At 43.7% G+C, this 21853-nt stretch overlaps 1 protein-coding gene across 8 annotated transcripts in view; it reads left to right on the top strand.

The window, feature by feature from the left end:
* Positions 1 to 21853, top strand: part of KCNIP1 (Kv channel interacting protein 1) — a 392942-nt gene that overhangs the window by 319547 nt on the left and 51542 nt on the right. Inside the window, exon 1 of one of the 8 annotated variants that reach the window (XM_011968662.1) lies at positions 10518 to 10605. The exons of the other annotated variants lie outside the window; for them this stretch is intronic. The gene's annotated coding sequence lies outside the window, so the exon portion shown is untranslated. Of the gene's footprint in view, positions 1 to 10517; positions 10606 to 21853 lie in introns of those variants that run through there. 8 annotated transcript variants of the gene reach the window in all.

The following is a 21853-nucleotide window of genomic DNA, read 5'->3' as shown; positions in this document are numbered from 1 at the left end:
ACTTCATCCCTTACCTATAGCCGACAAACACTAAGTCAAATTGGGCAGATGTGGACCAGCACAGAACACATACTATATTGAGGATCAAAAGGCCAGGTTCTAGACCATCCTCTAATATTTTCTCAGTGAATATTTGTTGGATGAATGCATGGATGGATGGATGGATGGGCAGATGGACAAAGGGAGAGATGGATGAATGAATTGTTGGATGAAATTGAACGATGAAGTAGATGACCTCCCATGGTCTGATTCTTCCTAAGGTAGCAAATTAAGCCTAGGATGGGCTGACCTAACCCTTCCAAGGACTTAGAAGTTAGGGCAAGAACTTACAGGTAAGGGTTCAGTTCTCTGACCTCACTCTCCTAGAGGCATAAACTGTAAATTATAGAATTGGCCTGAGCTCAGTTTCCCTGGGAGCTCTGCTCTAAAGCAGAACCCCTTCTCCCTGCACCAGTTTGGTTAACCCAGGTAAGGCTGAGACTCCCCCAGCAGGAGCTTCTGCTTTGGGAAAGAACATCCTGGGCCAGGCATGGTGGCTCATGCCTGTAATCCCAGCACTTTGGGAGGCCAAAGTGGTGGATCACCTGAGCTCAGGAGTTCGAGACCACCCTGGGCAACATGGTGAAACCCCTTCTCTACTAAAATACAAAAATGCAGCACACCTGTAATCCCAGCTACTGGGGAAGCTGAGGCAGGAGAATCTCTTGAACCTGGGAGGTGGAGGTTGCAGTGAGCTGAGATCATGCCATTGCACTCCAGCCCGGGCGACAGAGTGAGACTTTGTCTCAAAAAATTAAAAAAATTCAAAAAAGAAGAGGACATCTGGAGCAGGCCTGTGAACCTGACACATGGTCCAGGTATCTCCCTGAGGACCTCTGGAAGTCTCCCCACCTCCCTGTGGTCCTTTAGGCATTAACACCGCCTTGACACTGTGTCTTCTGAGGCAGTCTGGAAGTTCATACCCCACAATCTCTGTGTACCTTGTCCCCCATTCTGTTCTCCGTATTGCAGATGGTTTAAAATACACACTCAAAATGTTGTTCCTTTGCTTAAAACCCACTGTGGCCAGGCTAGACAAATCCTTAACATAGTCTACAATATTCTGCATGGCCTGGCCCCTGGGTGTCTCCCAACCTGATCTGTCGCACACCACGTCCACCCTCGCCTGTTCCCCAGTCCTAGTACTGACCTTTGCTTCATTCCTACACACCTCTTCAGCACTTAAGCCCCCACAGCCCTCAGAACCTTTACACTTGCTGTCTCTTTTGCTTTAAATGTTCTTGCCCCACCTACCACCCAGTTAATGGCTATTCCTCCTTCAGCTCTTAGCTAAAGCATCACTTCCTCAAGGAGGAAGATATTCCCTAAGCTGCTTCTGGAAGGAAAAGGTATTGGCCAAGAAAATAAGGGTGGAGGCAGGACTTCAGGTGAGAGGACCAGCATATGCAAAGGCTCAGAGGGCAGAGCCTGGCACTGGAAAGAAAATACAAGTCACTTCGAGGACTGAGTCCTGGATGAGGACATGGGGCTATGAGAGATGAGGCTGGGGAGGGAGGCAGGGGCCAGATCACAGAGGTCTTTCAATGACAGCTACATACGGCAGCTGCAGAGACAGCATGGAAGGGACTGGCGTGGTGAGACCTGTGATTTGGAGAACTCCCTCTCTAAGGGGTTCAGAAAAAAGGTGTCCATATTTCAAGTGAAGGACTTCCTCCCCTGGAGAAACTGAGGTTCTGCTCCAGGGCTGTCCATCAAATTCCTTCCCAGAATCCAAATGCTTCCAAAGGATGCTCAGTGTGGCTGACCTTGCTTATTCATTGTGGGGAGAATTAATTTCAGGGTGGGGAATTTTAAAAAAATATAAGATTAAGCAGTGTAATCAGCTGCTGCTGAGAGTTGCAAATGCAATAAATAATAATAGCACTGAGAGCTGTTTTTAATAACTCACCAGTGTAATTTAGCCTCGGCTTCTTGGAGCATATTTAAAATATGTCATAGTGTGTCTAATGGCAAATGCCTCATTGCCAGCCTCTGAAGACAAATGTCTTCCCAGGAGGGAGGGGGGCAGAAAATAGAGGAGAAATTGGAGGATTTGATTGCAAACAGGGTGTAGGAAGGCAAGCATTGTTCATTCTGACACCACTAATTCAAAATCTGTGATCTTTGCCTGGGCAATAGGTTTTAGTTGGTTTGTCTTCAAGGGTGAAGCAGATGGATAGTAATAATATGGCAAAGGGGATATTTATAATTTGTAAGAGAAGAGGTTGTTTTCAGAATCTGTAGAATCGCCATTTTCATGCAGTCCACATTCTAATTACAGATCATCCCAGACTATCTATTATAGCAGGTCCCCAGGCAACTGATATCTTGACAACATTTGTTTTACTTAGTTGAGTTACTAAATATTCATGATACCATGAAAATGTGTTATTTAAAAGTGTTTGATGAATTCCGAGTTTTAGTAATTCATACATGCTGTCCCCACCCAACCCCGATTAGTCTAAACTGGTGGGATGGGGCTAGGAGTCCTCCCCTCTTGGGTACACAACTTGACACAGTTAAAGTGAGATGAACTTTGGAGTCAGACAGACCCGAGTTCAAATTCTAGTTCTACCACTTACTAGCTGTGACCTTTTGCAATTTAAACTCTGAGGCTCTATTCCCAATCTCTTAAGTGAGAGTGGTGATGCTGATGACCATGACAGCTAATATTTATGGATGGCCTATCGCGTTATCTCTATCACAACAATACAGTGACGTAGGTCTACCATGGTTCCTGTTTCACAGATGAGGAAACTTGAAACACAGCAAGCTCAAGTAAGTTTCCTGAGGCACAGGGCTAGTGAATTACCACTCTGGGACCTAACGTCTGTTCTGGCTGGCTTCAAAGCCCATGCTATTAAGTGGGCTCTGATACTATCTTGTACAGTTGGGGGAAGATTTGAGAAGATATGTGTAAAGTATAGTTCCTGGTATGTAATTAAGATTTTGTAAATATCTCTTATATGGAAGGACTGAATTTATCTTCCTTGGCTGTGTCCTTGCGAGGAGATATAACATCTATGTCACTCTCAAAGCTTTGTTAATGTCCTTGTCACTCTATACCCTTATCCAAGTTACTCCACACCCTTCAAAGCCTCAGGCTTTTAATCTGTAAAATGGCGATGTGGGGATGGTGAATGAGAGCTCTTACACATACTGCTAGGTTGGGGGTAAATTAGTAAAACAACTTTGGGAAACAATTTGGCAATACTTAGTAAAAGGTGCATAGATCCTGTGACACAGCAGTTCTATTCCTAGGATAAACGCTAAAGCGGGTTGTCTCCACCTCTGCACTACTGACATCTTGGGACAGATATTTCACTGTGATGGGGGCTGTTCTGGGCATTGTAGGGGATTTAGAAGCATACCTGGCAATTTATTCCCAAGAAGAAAGCAATGAGGAAGGAAGGAAGGAAGGAAGGAAGGAAGGAAGGAAGGAAGGAAGGAAGGAAGGAAGGAAGGAAGGGAGGGAGGGAGGGAGGGAGGGAGGGGGGGAAATATTTAATAGTTAAGTTACATCCACAGGTTTGATTATAAATGTGTGTATTGAATTGGAATTTCTGTTGAAATTCTGATCCCTTCTAGACAAAGAAGGTAAAAATTGAAACATGTCAATGGATATCTAAATATCATTACTCACTGGTTTTATTTGCAAATGGCTTTCCATTGACAACAGTTACATTTTGTTCAAAGCAAAAAATGACTGGTGCTGACAATCCACAGGAACATGGTGCAGTCATTAATGAATGTTCTCATTATTCCTCCCTGCTGGGAGGCATTGATCCCCATTCTCTAGCCTGTTTTAAGCAGAGACCTACATCTCCACCTGTCAGCTTGGAACCCTAGTATGGGATGTTGATGAGATGGAGAATGAAGAATGGACCCTGCAGGCTGAAATTTTGGGAGAGTAGGTTCTGAAATTTATCCCAAAGGACACGGAATCCTGGAAGCAGGGTTCAAGATCCTCCCAAAATTGATCTCCCAGAACGCTTGGAGTGATTGTTCTGAGGGTTTCTAAATGCCAGGGGAAAACCAGGAAGCTTCTCTCCAGCTGTCTTCCCTCCTTCCTCCCCAGTCTCCACGGAGCTGACAATAAAATCAAATAAGCAGACCTGACTTTGAGAATTAACTCCTGAGGGACAGAGACCCTGGGGATAGAGAGCCAGCCCTGCTGGATTCCACAAGTTGCTGCTTAAAGCATGACACCTCTTCCCAATGATAGATTCTGAAAGAAGGCCTGAGAGCTAGATGCGCTGAGGGTTTTTTTTTTTGTTTTTTTTTTTAACCTTTCAGCATCTGTCTAAAATTGCTCTGGGCTGGGTACAGTGGCTTCCACCTGTAATCCCAACACTTTGGGAGCTGAGGCAGGAGGATCGCTTGAGCCCAGGAGTTCTAGACCAGCCTGGGCAATATAGTGAGACCTCTATGTCTAGAATTTTTTTAATTAGCTGGGCTTGCTGCCTGTGCCTCTAGTTCCAACTACTTGGGAGGCTGAGGTGTGGGGATCACTTGAGCCCAGGGTGCTGAGGCTGCAGTGAACCATGATTACACCATTGAACTCCAGCCTGGGCAACAAAGTGAGACCCTGTCTCAATATATATGTATATATATGGCCGGGTGCAGTGGTTCACACCTGTAATCCTGGCACTTTGGGAGGCCAAGGCGGGTGGGTCACGAGGTCAGGAGTTCGAGACCATCCAGGCCAACATGGTGAAACCCCGTCTCTACTAAAAAATATAAAAATATTAGCTGGGCATGGTGACGCGCACCTGTAGTCCCAGCTACTCAGGAGGCTGAGACAGGGCAATCACTTGAACTCGGGAGGCGGAGGTTGCAGTGAACTGAGATCACGCCACTGCACTCCAGCCTGGCAACAGAGCAACACTCCGTCTCTAAAATAAAATAAAATTGCTATGTAAGTTGACACCACTAAAAATATCATTAGTGGTTATAATAATTAAGATAAAGGAGAAAACTGTGCAGAGCCCAGCACAGTGCTCGCTCCATGGAAAATCCTGATGACATTTAGCTTCCCTCTCTTTGCCCCCATTTTCTTACCTGTAAAACAGAAATAATGCTGTATCCTAATTCAAAAGTTGATTATGGAGAGTGGCATAGTATTTTTTCAACAAATATTTATTGAGAAACTGCAACATGCAAATAGATGTAAAAGATGAAACAAAACTTTGCAAATTGAAAATCCTAAAGGACATTTCAGACTTTGTGAACTTCCTAATAGGTAAGACTTTTTATCTATCTGCAGTGTCCAACAGGCGCAAGAGTTTGGGTGGACTGTGAATATCTAAGAAAAGAGAGAGGAAAGGAGGGAGGAAGAGGAAAGAAGGAAGGGAGGAAGAAGGGAGGGAGGGAGCCAGGGAGGCAGGGGGAGGGAGAGAAGGGGGAGGAAGGGAGGGAAGGAAGGGAGGAAAGGAAAGGAAAGGAAAGGAAAGGAAAGGAAAGGAAAGGAAAGGAAAGGAAAGGAAAGGAAAGGAAAGGAAAGAAAAGGAAAGGAAAAGATTACAGGTGGGAGGGAGGGAGGAAGAGAGATATCATTATTATTGTGCAATTGTTATCTTTATATAATTTAAACAAACCCATCCTGTGCCTACAAAAGGGCACCAAGATAAAGGCTAAGATAAAGAACACGCGAATCATTTTCCCATTTTGGTCAGTGATGGGAATGGTAATGATTTTCTCTCTGAACCATAACCATCTTGTGGTTAAATAATTGCTTTCTGATAGAATCAGGAGCTCTGAGATGGTGCTCTGAGGAGTTCTTTCATCTCTTTTGCACCTTTTAAAGAAAAGAAAACTTCAAGTGCAATTATTGGCATTATTTTAATACCAACTGCAGCAGAACATTCTGGAAAATGAGGCCCCTATCAAATTAGTTTGTCCAAATGAGGTTTAGACAGTACCTTACCAGGAGAACCAGTCAGAAAGCCCCCATGGCCGCAGCAAGCCCTGTTGAGTCAAGGGCACATGGATGTCGTGCTGCACATGTGTTTTCAGATAACTAAGTGAACTGCTCCGATCTTGTGGGACATTGCACCACGGGGCCTCTCCATTTACTTCAGGTTACACAGCAACAAGCAAGCTGAGAGCAGCAGAAGTAGCTAGCTAAAATTGCATTTGATTTTGTGACTGCTAGAGGCTGATACTCAAGTGAAGTTTAAGCAAAAACAAATCATACTCAGCTGAAAACATTTACCTGGAAGAAAGATTTGTGGCTGGAGAATTGAAGTTCATGCACCCAGCAATTTCCAGAGGAAGTCTGATTCCCCTACCTGAAATAATACTCCTTCCTCTCCCCAGATCCAGATCTCCAGACTGTACCTACTCAATATGCGACTTGTCTGTAGGGCCCAGCTGATCATTATTGCCTCGAGCTTATGGTTAATAATAATAGTAATAATTATACTAATATCATTATTCTTTCTACACATAATTACTAATTCATCTTAATCTCACAGCTCTATGAAGTACACACTGTGAATATCTCTGTTTTAGAGGTGAGAAAACTTAGGCCCAGGGAAGTTAAGTAACTCACCATAGTCAGAGAGCTAAGTAGAAGGCAGAGTTAACAGTCAATATAGGCTTCTAACCCAGAGAGTATGGTCTGGACTCTGTGCCACACTGCCATTCACTGGGTATCAGGGACTGTGCTGAGCAGTTTATGGCATCATCTCATTTTGTTATTGTAACAACTCTGTGCTGTGGATATCAATATTATCCCCAGGTAAGGAAACTGGCTCCAAAAGCTTGAATGACTTATAGTGGTCACACACCTAGTAAGTGGTAGAGCTAAAATTCAAACCCAGAGCTCAAATTGTTTGTCAAAAACTTGGCATTTGTGAGTGTGACCATCTTAGTTTCCAAGACCCCTGGGAGACCTTGCAGACCACGGCCAGTATTCATTTGTCAAGATGCAAGGACCTAAATTGGAATCCAGTCTTTCATGATGTCTGGATCAAAAGTCAGGTATCTGGTCCATGAGGTCAGCTAATCCTCCCCAATCCCATGCCCCGCACCCCTAACACACATCATCCTCACCCAGAGAAACCTTTTCACAAATCATCAAACCTTTGTTTCTTTAAGGCAAATGGACCTGAGGGGAAAAAAAAATGCCCGTCAGTATCGATAAGGAATTGAAGAGGACCAACAACGTGAAGATTCTTGGCCAAAAAATAAGTAGTAATTTGGGACAAATTTAGTAAGAGAAATATCAAAATCTGTGCAGGCTTACATCTCCAATACAAACATATTCACCTTACACTCTATATGGAAATAGTAAAAAGCAATATGTGAAGTAGATTCCATGAGTGTTCCAATTAGGGCAAACATTTCCCATCAAATGAAGGATGGAACGTCAATAAAGATTTCAAAGCTGGTTACATGTAGAGAGATTCGTGCAGAAACCTTGTGGCTCTGATGGAATTGGGATGTGAGAAGAATGCAGGTTTTCTTTTCTTTCTTTTTTTTTTTTTTTGACATGGAGTCTCGCTCTGTCACCCAGCCTGGAGTGCAGTGGCGGGATCTTGGCTCACTGCAAGCTCTGAGAAGGCAGGTTTTCTAATAAACAATTCATGTATCTTTCACAAATGCCAAATCACAGACTCAGCTTGGGACATATGAGGACAGCACAGACTTTGGAGGCAGGTAGACTTTGGGTTGTTACTCAGACACCCACTACTATGAGACCTGGATTTCCTTCTGACATTATTGGGATTAAGAAGTGGCACCTCACCATTTCTAGGAAATAGTAGGTAAGTCTTTCTGGTTGCCACCGAGGTGGCTCACCTGAGACACAGGTGCTCCTAAAGTTCAAGACTGGGAGACAATCAGAAGGGGAATTGTCTGTGAAGTCAGAATTCTTGGAAGAATTTAAGTCTTTACACAGTAACAGCAAAGCAGAAAGTGGGAACCACTATTCCTCCTTCTTGTATCATTCTTTCCCAGAAATACCAGAAAGCAGTAAGGCATTAAGTCTAATTCCTGGCACCTGACCTTATAGCTAGCAGATGCTCAGTATTACCTGTTGATGGGACCTCACTGGGAATGTTTTGTATGCAGTACAAAAGGGCAATGATGAAAATTTGGGACGGGAGCCCAGGAAAATGGCTGAGAGGAGAGCTTCTGCCTAGCTTATGCATGAGCTTGCAAAAAGGGAGAATACACAGGAGGGAAGATCAAGAACAGCATGAGTTTTATAAGGCAGAGAGTTGTTGTAAAGGAAGCAGTAGGGAGAGGGGAAGGAGAAAGTAGAAACCTAGAAGAGATACAGCTAAGAGAAGCCAAGAGAACAAAGTATTGACTTATCAGAAACATAGAAATCTTCCTGCTTCTAATTTAGTTCCACATATCTGGATATGTGAATGCCAAAAATTATTACACTTGCTAGGGGTCCAGAGGAGAGGAAACAAAGTAAGTCAGGAAAACCTCTGGGCAGGTGAATTTCTCAGGTTTTCTTCGGGGCAGATGGGATCTGGAACGGTAGCGTGGCATCCTGGTAATTCAGAGACAGTGGGGAGGGTGAAGAAACACTGATTTGTAGCATTTGCTAATTTCTGTGGTGGCAACACCCTACCATGGCTGATTTCAAGCTAACAAAGATTTAACAACTGCCTTGCTGATTTCCTGAAAATTTAACAATTAGCTTTCACAAGCTGCAGCAGGCTGACCCCAGGGCATCACTGCCTACACATCAATGAGAATGAAGATTGACACAAAGAACAGAGCTGAGAGACACAGAGCAGGGAAGACAAGATTTTCCCGAGTCTCAATCCAATATGTAGACTATGTCTCCCTTTTCCCAAAGAAGGAAGGGGAGGAGAGGCCAGCATTCACATTTAGTTATTGTTGTTTTGAATCCATTACGCACATGCATAGGAGAAAATTTCAGCAACAGCCACCCTCTGAATGCAGTTCCTCAGTTCTCTCCAGAGGCAACTAAAATGCTCAACTATTAGTGTATTCTTTTGGAAATATTTTATGGATACGACAGTGTGTGTGTGCGCGTGTGTATGTTTGCATGTGTGTGTGTGTGTGTGTGTGTGTTCCTTTCCAATATTAAAATAGTAACATTAACATTGGTAATAGTGCTACTAAACAACTTAGGTTTTTTTTTTTCATTTAATAGTATTTTTTTAGTATCTTTCCAGGCAAAGATACATGGATGTGCCATATTATTTTTAATGGCTTATATGGTACTCCTTTTATGTATGCACTATAATTTATGGAACCAGTTTTCTCACTGATGAGCATGTAAGTTCTTTCAGTCTTTTACTGTTATAAACGAATGATGCAATGAATATCTGTGTACATATATATTTGTGCACATATGTAGGTATCCTTACAAGTGGAATTTCTGAATAAACGGATATATACAATTGATTTATGAATTTACCTTCCTGCCAATGATTAAAAAGAGTGTCTTTGCTCCACAGTGTTGCCAATATAATGTATTCTCAAAATCTGACACCAGCATTTGTGAAGTGCCTACTTTGTTTCCACACTTTACACAAGTTCTCTTATTTGTGGTAAGTTTATTTAAGAAGAGGAAACTGGGCCTCACGGAGATCCAGGAACTTGCCCAAGGACAGGTCTCTGTGACTCTGAGAGTGCAATCTTCCCTTTTCCCCACGTCAAGCACCTTTCCCCCGAGGCTCACTGCTGACAATCCAGTGTAGGAAGAAGGGAAAGTTCCCCCATAGAGCCCAAAAGTTTAGGGCATGCCGACAGCACCACTCTTTTTCTTCCTCATTCTTTCTTTCATTTTCAGAACATTTGCTCACTCAGTGCTGCCCAGTGATGACTTAGCTAGCCTGACTACCCATCTAATAATTTCTGATACTAATATAAAACCTCCCCAAAGACAAATATAATTGTAGACGCACTCCAGTTTACCATAGCTTTCCTGGTGGTACAGTTTCCAGGGACAGTTCACTGTGTCAAAGCAGGGACCACATATGTTCCAGATCAGCTTGTCAGGTTTTTCACTGGCAAATTGTTGTCCCTTTGAAAAAGTATCTTTCATCTCTCCATCTATCTGTGATCTAAAGCAGTGGGGCTCTTTCTGTATGTCTTTGAAATGGTCTACACTGATACACGTTTCCTCTGAGCTGCCAAGAGAATATGCCGTGAGACGTTGCCGTGATGGTTACAGTCAGCTAGCAGATTAGGGACTGGTTAAACCGTTGGAGAAATTGCCTTGGGAAAAGAGGAAATAAAAGCAAATATTACCATGAAACATAGAGATTACCAGCTAGGAGGAGGAGAGAGGTGGAGGGAGGGGGAGGAGTGGAAGGAAGGGAGGGAGGGAGAAAGAGGAAGGGAGACTGGTGGAAAAGAAACCGAGCACTTTAGGAGAACAGCGGGAAGGGAGGCTTGGAAGCCTGGTTTTCCGGCTTTGAATGACCGCCTAGCGCTTGCCGGTGCGCCAGGGTGCTGTGAGGATGTGGGCAGAGGGCGAGTCCGAAGGACTCCAGACACTGGGAATAGTGGTGGTCGTGTGCTCCTCCCTGAAACTTTTGCACTACCTCGGGCTGATTGACTTGTCAGACGGTAAGCGAACCCTGGAGCTTCCCCGTTTTCTGTGAATGCTTTTTTCCGGCTTCGGTTGCTGTGAGAGTCGTTTCGAAAATGCACGGAAATGAGGGCGGAGACCCGAGAGATTTGAAAAAGCCGGGCTGAAACAGCGTGGTATTGGTCCCCGCCTCCCCCGTCGAGCCCCAGTGCTGCGCTGTCCGTCGTGCTGAAATGTGGCGCGCCAGGGGAGTGCGGGAGTCAGGGACTTAGGGTCTCCTGCTCCGGCCCTATGAGCATGTGAGTCTTGATGGATTATTAGCTATGGGTGAGGCCAGCACAACACATCACAATTCTCTCTGAAGGTGTCTAGTGACTATGTATATTGTGATGGAAGCCAATGACTTTTAAAAGCCATTATGTTGATGAACTTTTTAGAAGAAGTTTAGGAGATTATATGGAGGTAAAAACCTTGTAAAATGCTAGTCACAGTGTCTGACAATTAGAACACATTTAATAAATGTCGGTTTCTTTCCTCAACCCTTATAAGAACCTTTATTCCAAAGCCACCTCCTCAGCTCTGACTTCAGCTCCCTTTCTTAGTGAGACTGGGGTTATAAATCCAGGTTAACCCGATTGTTTAGGATTAGAAAGTAATTTGGTTTCCAACGGTGAAGGAGCTCAAGAAACAAAGAGTTTTATTTTTCCTTCTTATGAGATACTGTTCCAAATAGAACACAGTTTGTCTAGATGATTTTTGTCACATAAAATTAGGCTCCAGGAAAGATTCCAAATTTCATGAGCAATTAATTGGGCTCATAAAACAAGATCAAACTCCAGTAGTGTATATTCGAAGTATGTATAATGTGTATTCAATGTATGTTCTTCCACCACTGCATGGTGTAGACAGAATTTTTCTTCCAAGGGGCACCACGTGACAAAACCGTACATAATAATGAAATGCATTTGTAGACAAAGGACTAGCTAAAATACCAGCTGAAAGTGGGAAGACCAGAAACTGAAGTGTGAGATGAGGTAAGCCCTGGAGTAAGAGTCAGGAAATCCACTTCCTATCCGTAATCTGTCTCGGTTTAATGTTGGTCAAGTTATTTTTTAAAAAATTCTGGGTCTTGGTTTCCTTATGATGACTTTAGATCTCTGTTCCTCGGAATTCTAGAGTGATCCAAAGGTTTCTTTGAATTCAGTTTTGTGGGTTGAGATGGGCAGCCAGACTGTGAGTTCCTCAGCTCTGCTTCAACCAGAACAGCTCCACTTTACTGTTCAGCATGTTAGCCCTGTATGTAAGGATGTGTTTTAGCTTTAGCTAAAATTTAGTGACTCTATGACCCTAAGGCGCTGCTTCCCTGAGATTTTGAAAGCTGAAGCACATTCAGAAAACTTTTTCTTTCTTAAAAGTCACTTGAAATCTGACAAGTTCTGTCTGCTCCAGCCCTTGGTCCTTTAGATGTGCTTTTCTGAAGATCCAAACTCAACCTGCCAGTCAATACCAACTGAGCAGAGCCCCTGTTCTCCACCGGATTTCAAGAGAACATGTTCCATTCCTGCTCAGAGCTTCAGAGCAGTTACCCCTAAGATTGCACATTAATGCAACAGCTTCCTATTTCCTTCCTTCCTTCCTTCCTTCCTTCCTTCCTTCCTTCCTTCCTTTCTCTCTCTCTCTCTCCCCTCTCTCTCTCTTTCTTTCTTTCTTTTCTTTTCTTTCTTTTCCTTTCCAGAGTCTCGCTCTGTCGCCCAGGCTGGAGTTGAGTGGCGTGGTCTCAGCTCACTGCCAACTCTGCCTCCCAGGTTCCCGCCATTCTCCTGCCTCAGCCTCCTGAGTAGCTGGGACTACAGGCACCTGCCACTAGGCCCAGCTAATTTTTTGTATTTTTAGTAGAGACAGGGTTTCACTGTGTTAGCCAAGATGATCTCGATCTCCTGACCTCGTGATCTACCCGCCTCGGACTCCCAAAGTGCTGGGATTACAGGCATGAGCCACCACGCCTGGCCAAGCTTCCTACTTTCTTATAAGGCTAAAGTTGCAGTAGAAATATTCCCCTGCTCTTCCTTTGCATATCATAAGTATCCATCTTCCTTCCCCTGCTTTAACTTCTCATGATTGCAGTTTTTGTTTTATTACCACAAAGGATATCAATCATTCATGTAATGTTATAGCAATGAAGGGATTTAAGGTGAAAGGTAGAGAACATATGTTGAGAACTATTTCCAGAAACTCTAGGTGAAGAAAAAGAAGGGAATTAGCATTTATTCAACACCTACAATGTGCCAGGTACAGTGCTAAGTACTTTTATATACATGAGTTAATACAAACCTCAAAATAATGCTCTAAGGAAAACATTTTAAATAATGCTGAAGTTAAATATCATGATTCCTTTTATATAAGGAAGAAGACAGATTTAGAGAAGTTAAATAAAATTTCCAAAAATGCAGCAATAGCAAGGTGGAGATATTTGTCTCTAAAATTTCACCCTCTGTTCTGTACACCAAGTACCTCAGCAAGTAATCCAGTTCCAGATGGGATCCGTAGTCTGCCATTAAGTCTTTACCACACATAGGCTCTTATGCTAGAGCCCTTACCATATGGTCCAAAATGCCATTTTTAATGTGTATTTGATATGGGAGACTCTGTTCACAATTTGAGTACCAAAGAGAGAATACCACCTCCTAGTAGATACACCAGGACTTACGTGATGCCATCATTCTAAGGAGAGCAGTGGAACATCTCCAAAGCACCCATCTGTAGTCTTCCTTAGGCCCTTGATCTTATTCCTATTTTATTTTTTAGGGTGGTTTTTTTTTTTTTCTTTGAGACTAAATCTCACTCTATCACCCAAGCTGGAGTGCAGTGGCATGATATCAGCTCATTGCAAACTCCGCCTTCCAGACTCAAGTGATTCTCCTCCCTCAGCCTCCCAAGTAGCTGGGACTATAGGTGCACACCCCAGCTAGTGTGTTCGTGTGTGTGTGTGTGCGTGTGTGTGTGTGTGTGTGTGTGTTAGTAGAGACAGGGTTTCACTATGTTGCCCAGGGTGGTCTTGAACTCCAGAGCTCAGGTAATCCAGCTGCCAAGGCCTCCCAAAGTGCTGGGATTACAGGCATGAGCCACCATGCCTGGCCAATGTTTTAGGGATAATTTAGGAACAGTATACAGATATTGGGCTGAGAATCAAAAGAGCTAGGTTGCAATTCTGGTTGTGCCATTTACCAGTTGTGTGAGGTTGGACAAATCTCTTTCTCTCCCCAGCTTTCTCTTTCCTCATTTATAAAATAAAGAAATGAGAATGACAGTTGTATTAATTTCTGAGGACTGCCAGAACAAATTACTATAAACTGGGTGGCTTAAAACAACAGACATTTATTCTCACATAGTTCAGGAGGCTACCAGTTTGAAATCAAGTTCTTGACAAACTCCCCTAGAGTCTAAAGTCTCTAGGGAAGGATTCCTCCTTGCCTCTTCCAGCTTTTGGTAGCTCCAGTGTTCTTTGGCTTGTGGCAGCATCACTCCAATTTCAGCCTCCAGTTTATCGTAATGTATTATGACAGTCTTAGGAAAATAATACCTAGGTCTTTGGAAATGTTTCTTCATTTGCCACAATATGATATCAAATAAAATACAAAAGTTCAGATATGGATAGACCTATTGATCTGGGATGCTAGTGAATGTAAAGGCTTAGGTCAACTTCTCTCTGTAATTCCAAGGAGGATGAGAAGTAACAGCCTTGGCCTCTCACTAGCGGGAGTTTCCCTCCTTCATCCCTGGTCATTGGCCACACAAGGACCTGACATCTCCCAGTAAATGTGCTCCTCTACAACCTGAGCCACAAACCTCTCTCTCTTTTCTCTCTCTCCTCTTTCTACCTCCATATTTGGTTGGCTATTTTTAGTTCTTCTGCAGATAGTTACACTTTAAATGACACACAATCTTTAATTACTTACATGTTGATTTGAAACAATGTCTGTTGCTCACCTTCTTGGAAATATCCTTCTCCTATTCTTCTCTCTGTCTACTTAATCTGTTTATCATATTCTCATTTTTACATTATCAAAGTTTATGATGCTCCCAGAACATACCTCCTTCAAGGTAAATGAGAAGGGTATCCTCTGGCCTCTCCTTGCCCATGAGAACAACCCTGTCTCCTGCTCTGCATGGGTTTCCAATCTGGCCCTAAGACTTCTCTATTTGTGTGATCAGCAAGAGGATGTCAAATACTTTCCATCCTCCAATGAGTGGAACACATTCTGTGGTCAGAAGCCTTCTCATTACTTCCAATCTCAAAGAGACATCCAGAGTTGGCCAAACCCAGGCCAACCACCCTCCCATTTAGCCACAGCCTGAAGACCCCCACTGTGATCAACAAAATAAGACTGACTCCAGATCCCACTCTGCTAACTGCCTACCTAATACCCAGACTCTTGTAGCTGAGAGAGTCTCTTCTAAAATCCAGCCCAAAAGGCACACTAGATTTGAGGATCGGAATAGCTTGTATTTTGCAGTCTATTATAGCCAGCATAATGAACTTTTTGTTTATTTGTTTGTTTGAGACAGAGTCTCACTCTGTCGCCCAGGCTGGAGTACAGTGGCACGATCTCAGCTCACTGCAACCTCTGCCTCCCAGGTTTAAGTGATTCTACTGCCTCAGCCTCCTGAGTAGCTGGGATTAAAGGTGCATGCCACCACGCCCAGCTAATTTTTGTATTTTTAGTTGAGATGGGGTTTCCCCACATTGACCAGGCTGGTCTCCAACTCCTGACCTCAGGTGATCCACCCACCTCGGCCTCCCAAAGTGCTGGGATTACAGGTGTGAGCCACTGCACCCAGCCGATAAACTTTTTAAAATTACTTTTTCTATTCCATATCATAGATTCTGGGGGGAAACAAGGCCCAATTTGAGTAAAAGCAACTGCACTTAGCTGGCTTGAACTTCTTCAGAGAAAGAACAACATAAAATATTCAACTCACCTAATTTTTTTAATGACATTTCCTTTTTATTTACATTCAATTACACAAGTAACACATGAATGGATTCTCCCTTTTTTAAACCATCCCTTATTCTACAGATCAAGTGAAAGTACTTGTTGCTGGCCTGTACTTCCCATCCCCACTTTTGTCCCCAGGACAAAGTACTACCAGGATACTAGTGTTCAGAGTGAGCAGATTCCTGGTACTGACATAAGGAGGACCATCATCTAATTTTAAAATTTTTAAAAATGAACACAAAGTCCATTAGAGGAATGAAATGAACCTACTTTATAGGTACATAATATTTCTCTTTCCAGAGAGAAAGGAGGAGAGCAGAGATAGGAAGATGAGAGCTACAATAAATGAGAGAACAGAGAAACTGTCAGAAATGGCAGGGCAGAAAGAGGGAAAGAGGTGGGAGTGAGAGAGAGGGGGAGGGAGGAACAGAGGAAGGCACTAACAAGGAGAGTCAATCAGTTCTGAGGCAAGCACTTGATTCTCTGTGGTTCACTTGGGTATCCAAGTAAGTTATTTCCTATAATCATTGGCCTTTAGGAGTCTGCTTAGCTAATTAACAGTTTGCCAATTGTTTTTTGTCCTGCATCCTCCAGAGACTTTACACCGCAAAGTCAGACCACAGCAGCCCGCCTTGCACTTGAGTTGTGGCCAAAGCACCATCCCCACCAGACAAAGCCAGCCCCACAGCTGACCCCGGCCTGTGAGTGTCTGCAAACTGGCTGTAAAGAACATTCTATCTAGTTACTTCCTCAGTAACCTCTGGGGCTGGGCATTGGAGGTTTTCTGAAATGAAGTGTTCAGTGTCTCACACAGCCTTGTGCTTAGAATATTCAGTGCAGCACTCCACTGATCCAGTGCTCTTGAAATGAGTAAGCACTGCAGCCATCTTCCTTTATTTCCCTCAAGACGATATCCAAGGATTAAAAAGCCAGAGCCATCTACAGATTCTTCCTCTCTACCTTCCCCTGCCCTCTTTGTGCCCTTCCTCTTCCCCTTCTCCAGCCCCAAACGTCTCTCCTGATCCACAGACCTCCTCCTGGGATGCCCACTGGGGCTGCTCCTCTGCATTCTCCCCGAGTTCCCTGCTGTTAATCTGTCTCTAGCAAAATTAACCTAGCCTATGTCCCATGCCCTCTGGACTCTGCCTGCTCTTGAATCACTCTTAAATATCAGGTTTCTCCTTAGACAATCATTTTGTTGTGATTTTATGTGTAAAAAAACCTGAGTAAATTTTTTTTTTTTTTTTTTTTTTGAGATGGAGTGTTGCTCTGTTGCCCAGGCTAGAGTGCGGTGGCATGATTTCTGTTCACTGCAACCTCCGCTTCCCCAGTTCAAGCGATTCTCCTGCCTCAGCCTCCCAAGTAGCTGGGACGACAGGTGCCCACCACCATGCCCAGCTAATTTTTGTATTTTTAGTAGACACGGGGTTTCACCATACTGGCCAGGCTGGTCTCAAACTCCTGACCTTGTGATCCGCCCATTTCGGCCTCCCAAAGTGCTAGGATTACAGAAGTGAGCCACCGTGCCTGGCCAAACCTAAGTAAATGTTTTAAAATTATACTACTAACATAGCATACAGGCTTTAGACTGTTGATTGCTTTTAAGTTTGCTTATTTTAAAAGCTAGAGAGAAGATGGTTGAGGTGATCTTGCCTCCTTCAGGAGTCACTCTGAGCCGTGCCTCCTGAGGAAGTTTGCTTTAGGGGAGGCGTTGCTATATTGTACACTCTACGATGCACCAGCCATTTGCTCACTAACGACTTTGGGCAAAATACTTAACTTTCCTGAGAGTTAGTTTCCTCATCTATTTTACATACTTAGCTTCTGTGCACAACTTCCTTTGATTAAAGAATTCCTTGCCTTTATAGTTGTGGATGATATCTAAGGATGATGTAAAATACTGGATGATAGCTAAGGTTTTTCCAAACTTAAAGCCTTTATGCTTCCATAATTCCACTTTATTGATGTAGGAAGACACATGATAGACTTACTTTCAAGGTGGACAGAAGGGATGTGACCTAGCCAAGGCCATAGCATTTCTCTATGGCACCACTGCCATGACAACCATCAGTCTGAATGCCTTATGAGTACATCCTATGGGTTACGCACTGGCCTCAAGCCATAACCCCTAGGACTCTAGAGCCAGCAGCAACCACAAAACACTGAACTAATAATGAGTGAGATCTCTGTTCCCATAGCTGGCACAGGCTAAATAAGTTGAGGGGGCATTGCAAAACCCAAGATGAGATCACTGAGCCTCTGGTATCAAAAAGGTGTATTTCATAGAATGTTTAGTTGGACAAGAGCTTGAAGAGCATGGAAATGATCTGGTATCATGGTAATAGCCCTGCAACTGCAGTCAAAGACCAGAATTTAGACCCCAGTTCTGCCATTTGCTCACGAATGACTTTGGGCAAAATACTTAACTTTCCTGAGAGTTAGTTTCCTCATCTATAAAGTGGGGTAATATAACCCATCTTGCAGGACACTGGTAGGATTCACTGAAATAAATTGTAGGAAAACATTTGGCTCAGTATTAAGCCTATATAAATACTCCACAAGGGCACACAGAGGGAATGACTTGCCTAAGATCTCCTCCTGGAAATCACACAACGATGCCATTAGTATCATGTGGCCCACAGACAGCTGGTGGGCATAACCAGACTGGCTCAGCATTGCCATGGTCCAGAAGGCTTCTGGTGTCCAGGGAAGAAGCAGGGTCCCCTGAGCGTTCCTCCTCAGCTCCCAACACTTCCCTCCAGGCACCAGTATGCAGGGCAAGGTCCTGGAGGGGGCGCCGAAACACCACTCGAGATCCTCACTCTCAGGAATTCAATATAGAAAACACATTAAGACCTGTTTACATGGAACTGCTGTTTATAATTATTGTTCCCTGTGGGATATTCCCCACTGCTTCCTCCAATCCTGTTTTAAACTGCTCAACTAATAGAGTTTTCCTGGCTTCCCCAGGGAGACATTCACAGATGCTAATAGAGACATAATTCAAAAATTGCTTGATATACATGCCCTCAATTTTCCCCAAGAACCACCTAAGTAAAGAGCCCCAGACATGTAACACACTCATTGGCCAGATGCAGTTTAACATGCGTGGGGTTAAATATACAGGCTACCACAGCCAGGTTGTCATCAAGCAGCAGCAGGCACGGCCCTTTATCCTAAGGTACCACCACGACCAAATGCAACAGGAAAGAAGCAGGCTGCTGGGTGGGACCCCTGGAAGATCCCCTCCTTTGTAATTTCCACTCCAAGCTTTTCCCAAGCCTTTTCAGGCAAAGCAGGGAGTTTTGAAAATAAATCCCCCAGGCCTGGAGAAGCAAAGAATCAATGCTGAGCAGCTCCAGAAATAATGGTTTCCATCTCTCTGATATATAAAGAGGATAAGGAAGGCAGAAAGAAGGGGCACGATATTACAAGATTGCAACAATACACTGTAACATTACATTACAGAATTACAGAAGGCAAGATCTAGCTTCAGATGCCAGTTCATGCACTTACTCCCTGTGTGACCCTGGGAATCACTTAAGCTGTCTGAGACTTAGCTTGTCTAATGACTGGGGATATTAATATCACCTCCTAAGATTGTTGGGAAGGTAAATGGATATTGACAAATGTGAACACACTTAGTATGTCTTTACATAGTAGGTATTCAATAAACTCTACACATCTTCCCTTTCTGAAACTCTGAATATGTGGAGCATGGATATGCTTATATGCTGGTTAAACAAATGCATGAATGTTGAGCAAATCATAAAATACTAAAATTAGAAGACTAAAAGGAGTAAACTAGGACCGATTAAAAGAAGTTTGCCTTCCCCAAAACTCATAAACTTAATGAAACTTGCTATCTCCAGAGGAAATTAATATAAATTTAAAATAGCATAAGTTTGAGATGACTTTAGAGAAGTTTCTGGAGAATAGATCCATCACTGGTTAATAAACTAAAAATACAGAGAGAACTGCCCAAGGTTACATGAGTAGAAATTCGGTGTCTCCCCACTCCTTTTTATTGCAGAGGGAATTGACACCCAGAGAATGGAAATGCCGAGCCCAGAATTGGGGATGTGGTCCGGGAACCCAGGTCTCCCATCCCACTCCCTCGCCCTCTCATCCCCTCCCCTGGTCAGTGTTCTTTGCCCTGTGCTGGCATCCCTGGTGATGGGCCAGCCCCATCTCCCTGACACACACACACATTGTCCCTTCAAGACAGAGTCAGGCTGACACCATGTGGAGTGACCCGGAAGCCCCCACTCAGTCCACCAGCCCTCCCTCGTCACACAGGAATAGATGGGAGGGAAATGAAATAAGCTGCCATCTGCTGCACATCCTCTGTGTGCCATGCTCTGGGTACCCACCTAATCCTTGTGAAGACCCTGAGAAGTAAGTGTCCTTCACAGACCAGGCAACACCAGCGGGCAGGTGAAGAATGTGCGGAAGCTGCACAGTGCACGGGTGACAGGTATGAGAGCCAAGCCATTCAAACTCCCTGGGTCTAGCACCCAGCTCTTCACCTGAGCACAGAAGGCCCTCCATCAACATGAACTGCTTTGAATTGACATGAACAAGCTTCAATCAAACTATAAATGCTGAGATTTTTCAATTATAGAAAGTATTTGAAATACCCTATAAATTCCCCTGTCATATCACGTGAGTTGCATTTACTGCAGCAGACACTTTTTATCTTGGGCTTGGAGGAAGGATTAGCAAGAAGAAAGCAGAGGGGGTCTGAGGAAGGAGTGGCAGCCTGGAGGAGGACAGCAGCGAGAAGCAGGCTGGAGGCAGTTCTGTGCTGCCGGCCTTCATCGGTGTGGCCTTTGGACAGCACCTTAGCAGGAACGTGGTGGAGAGCAGCTCCTCCGTTCACTACTGAGCAGAGCCTCAAACTCTTCAGGCAGATCTAGCCTAGATGAGAATCTTGGCCTGGACCCTCTGGGATGACAGGTGCCATTGCTCAAGAATGGGGAAAAGGCTGAAGTGCTCCAGCCAAAGACCTCAATTTATCTTCAGGACAATTTTCACTGGAAACCTTGCCTCACCGCTGCCCACTTTTTCAGAAGTAATTAGAATGCTAATCTATAAGAAAGATGACCATTAAAAATAAATTAATAATAGATAATACATTTTGGCTTACAATTTTGAATAATATAGCCATCCCATCTTAAAGTAAAAATTCATATTCATATATTTTTAATAACCCTGAGAGATGTTTTCCAATGAACCACACATGGTTCATTTTTATTATCCTATAAAGAGACATTATGGGCAAATGTTTTTTAAAATGGTAAAACAGAACCTTACGGCAGCTCTTTTTTGGAGATCTCTAAGCACTTTCTAAGCGTCAGGACTCCCTCCTGTCATCACAGAGACTGAAATGAGGAAATGGTCTCTGTCACCCCCTCACACACCAGTGAGCCCCAGACCCTCATCCCTGGTCAGATGGAAGCAGTGTGGCATGATTACAGTTCAGATTCCAACTCTGCCACTCAGTGACTAATAGCCAAGCCCTAATAATAAAGAAAATGGAAATTTAAAAAATAATCTTCCTGAGGTTAGTTATGAAATGCATTCAACACAGCATCATCCAGAGAGAGGCTCTTTTTAACTGCTCTTTTCTTTCCTCTCGACACCCAGAATCACAAAGGATGCCTGAAAGGGTCACACATACATGTCTGTGCCCATAACATGGCACTGTACATAAAAAGGGAATAAACACATGTTGCCCATGTGACAAAGGTCCATGAGCCCTGTCCGCAAAAAGCTGTTGAGTTTAAAGAACAAATAATTCTGAAAAATCTTCAAGAAGATGAAATTTTTAGAACTCAAAGGCAGTAAATTAGCTGCTTTCCAAGGACTGGTCATAGTGTTATTGACTTGCAATAGCCAAAGGTAAGTCAGTATTAATCAAACCCATTCTCTAGAACAACCTCATCATCACTGGGGCCAGGGCAGGAAAGGGTGACACAGCTCTCTCCAGCCTTCCCCACTTCACAGCACCGTTCCACCATCCACCCAATTGCTAAAGCCTGGATAGTCTTCCTTGTCACCTCCCAAGCCCTTTCTCTAATGCCCATCTGCTGGCCACCCAACATCAGAAAAGTCTGGTGGTTTCCCTGTCAGAGAGATTCCAGATCTGCCCCTCATCTGTCTCTTTCAAAGTTAACATCATCTCTCATCCAGACGGTTGCAACACTCTCCAAGCAGGTCCTTCTGCATTTATTTATTTATTTATTTTTGAGACGGACTCTTGCTCTGTCGCCCAGGCTGGAGTGCA

This window comes from Mandrillus leucophaeus, unplaced genomic scaffold, assembly GCF_000951045.1.
Source record: "Mandrillus leucophaeus isolate KB7577 unplaced genomic scaffold, Mleu.le_1.0 Scaffold855, whole genome shotgun sequence".
Classification (NCBI taxonomy): Eukaryota; Metazoa; Chordata; class Mammalia; order Primates; family Cercopithecidae; genus Mandrillus; species Mandrillus leucophaeus.
The sequence above is the reverse complement of the archived record's forward strand: the minus strand, read 5'-3'. Positions and strand labels throughout refer to the sequence as shown.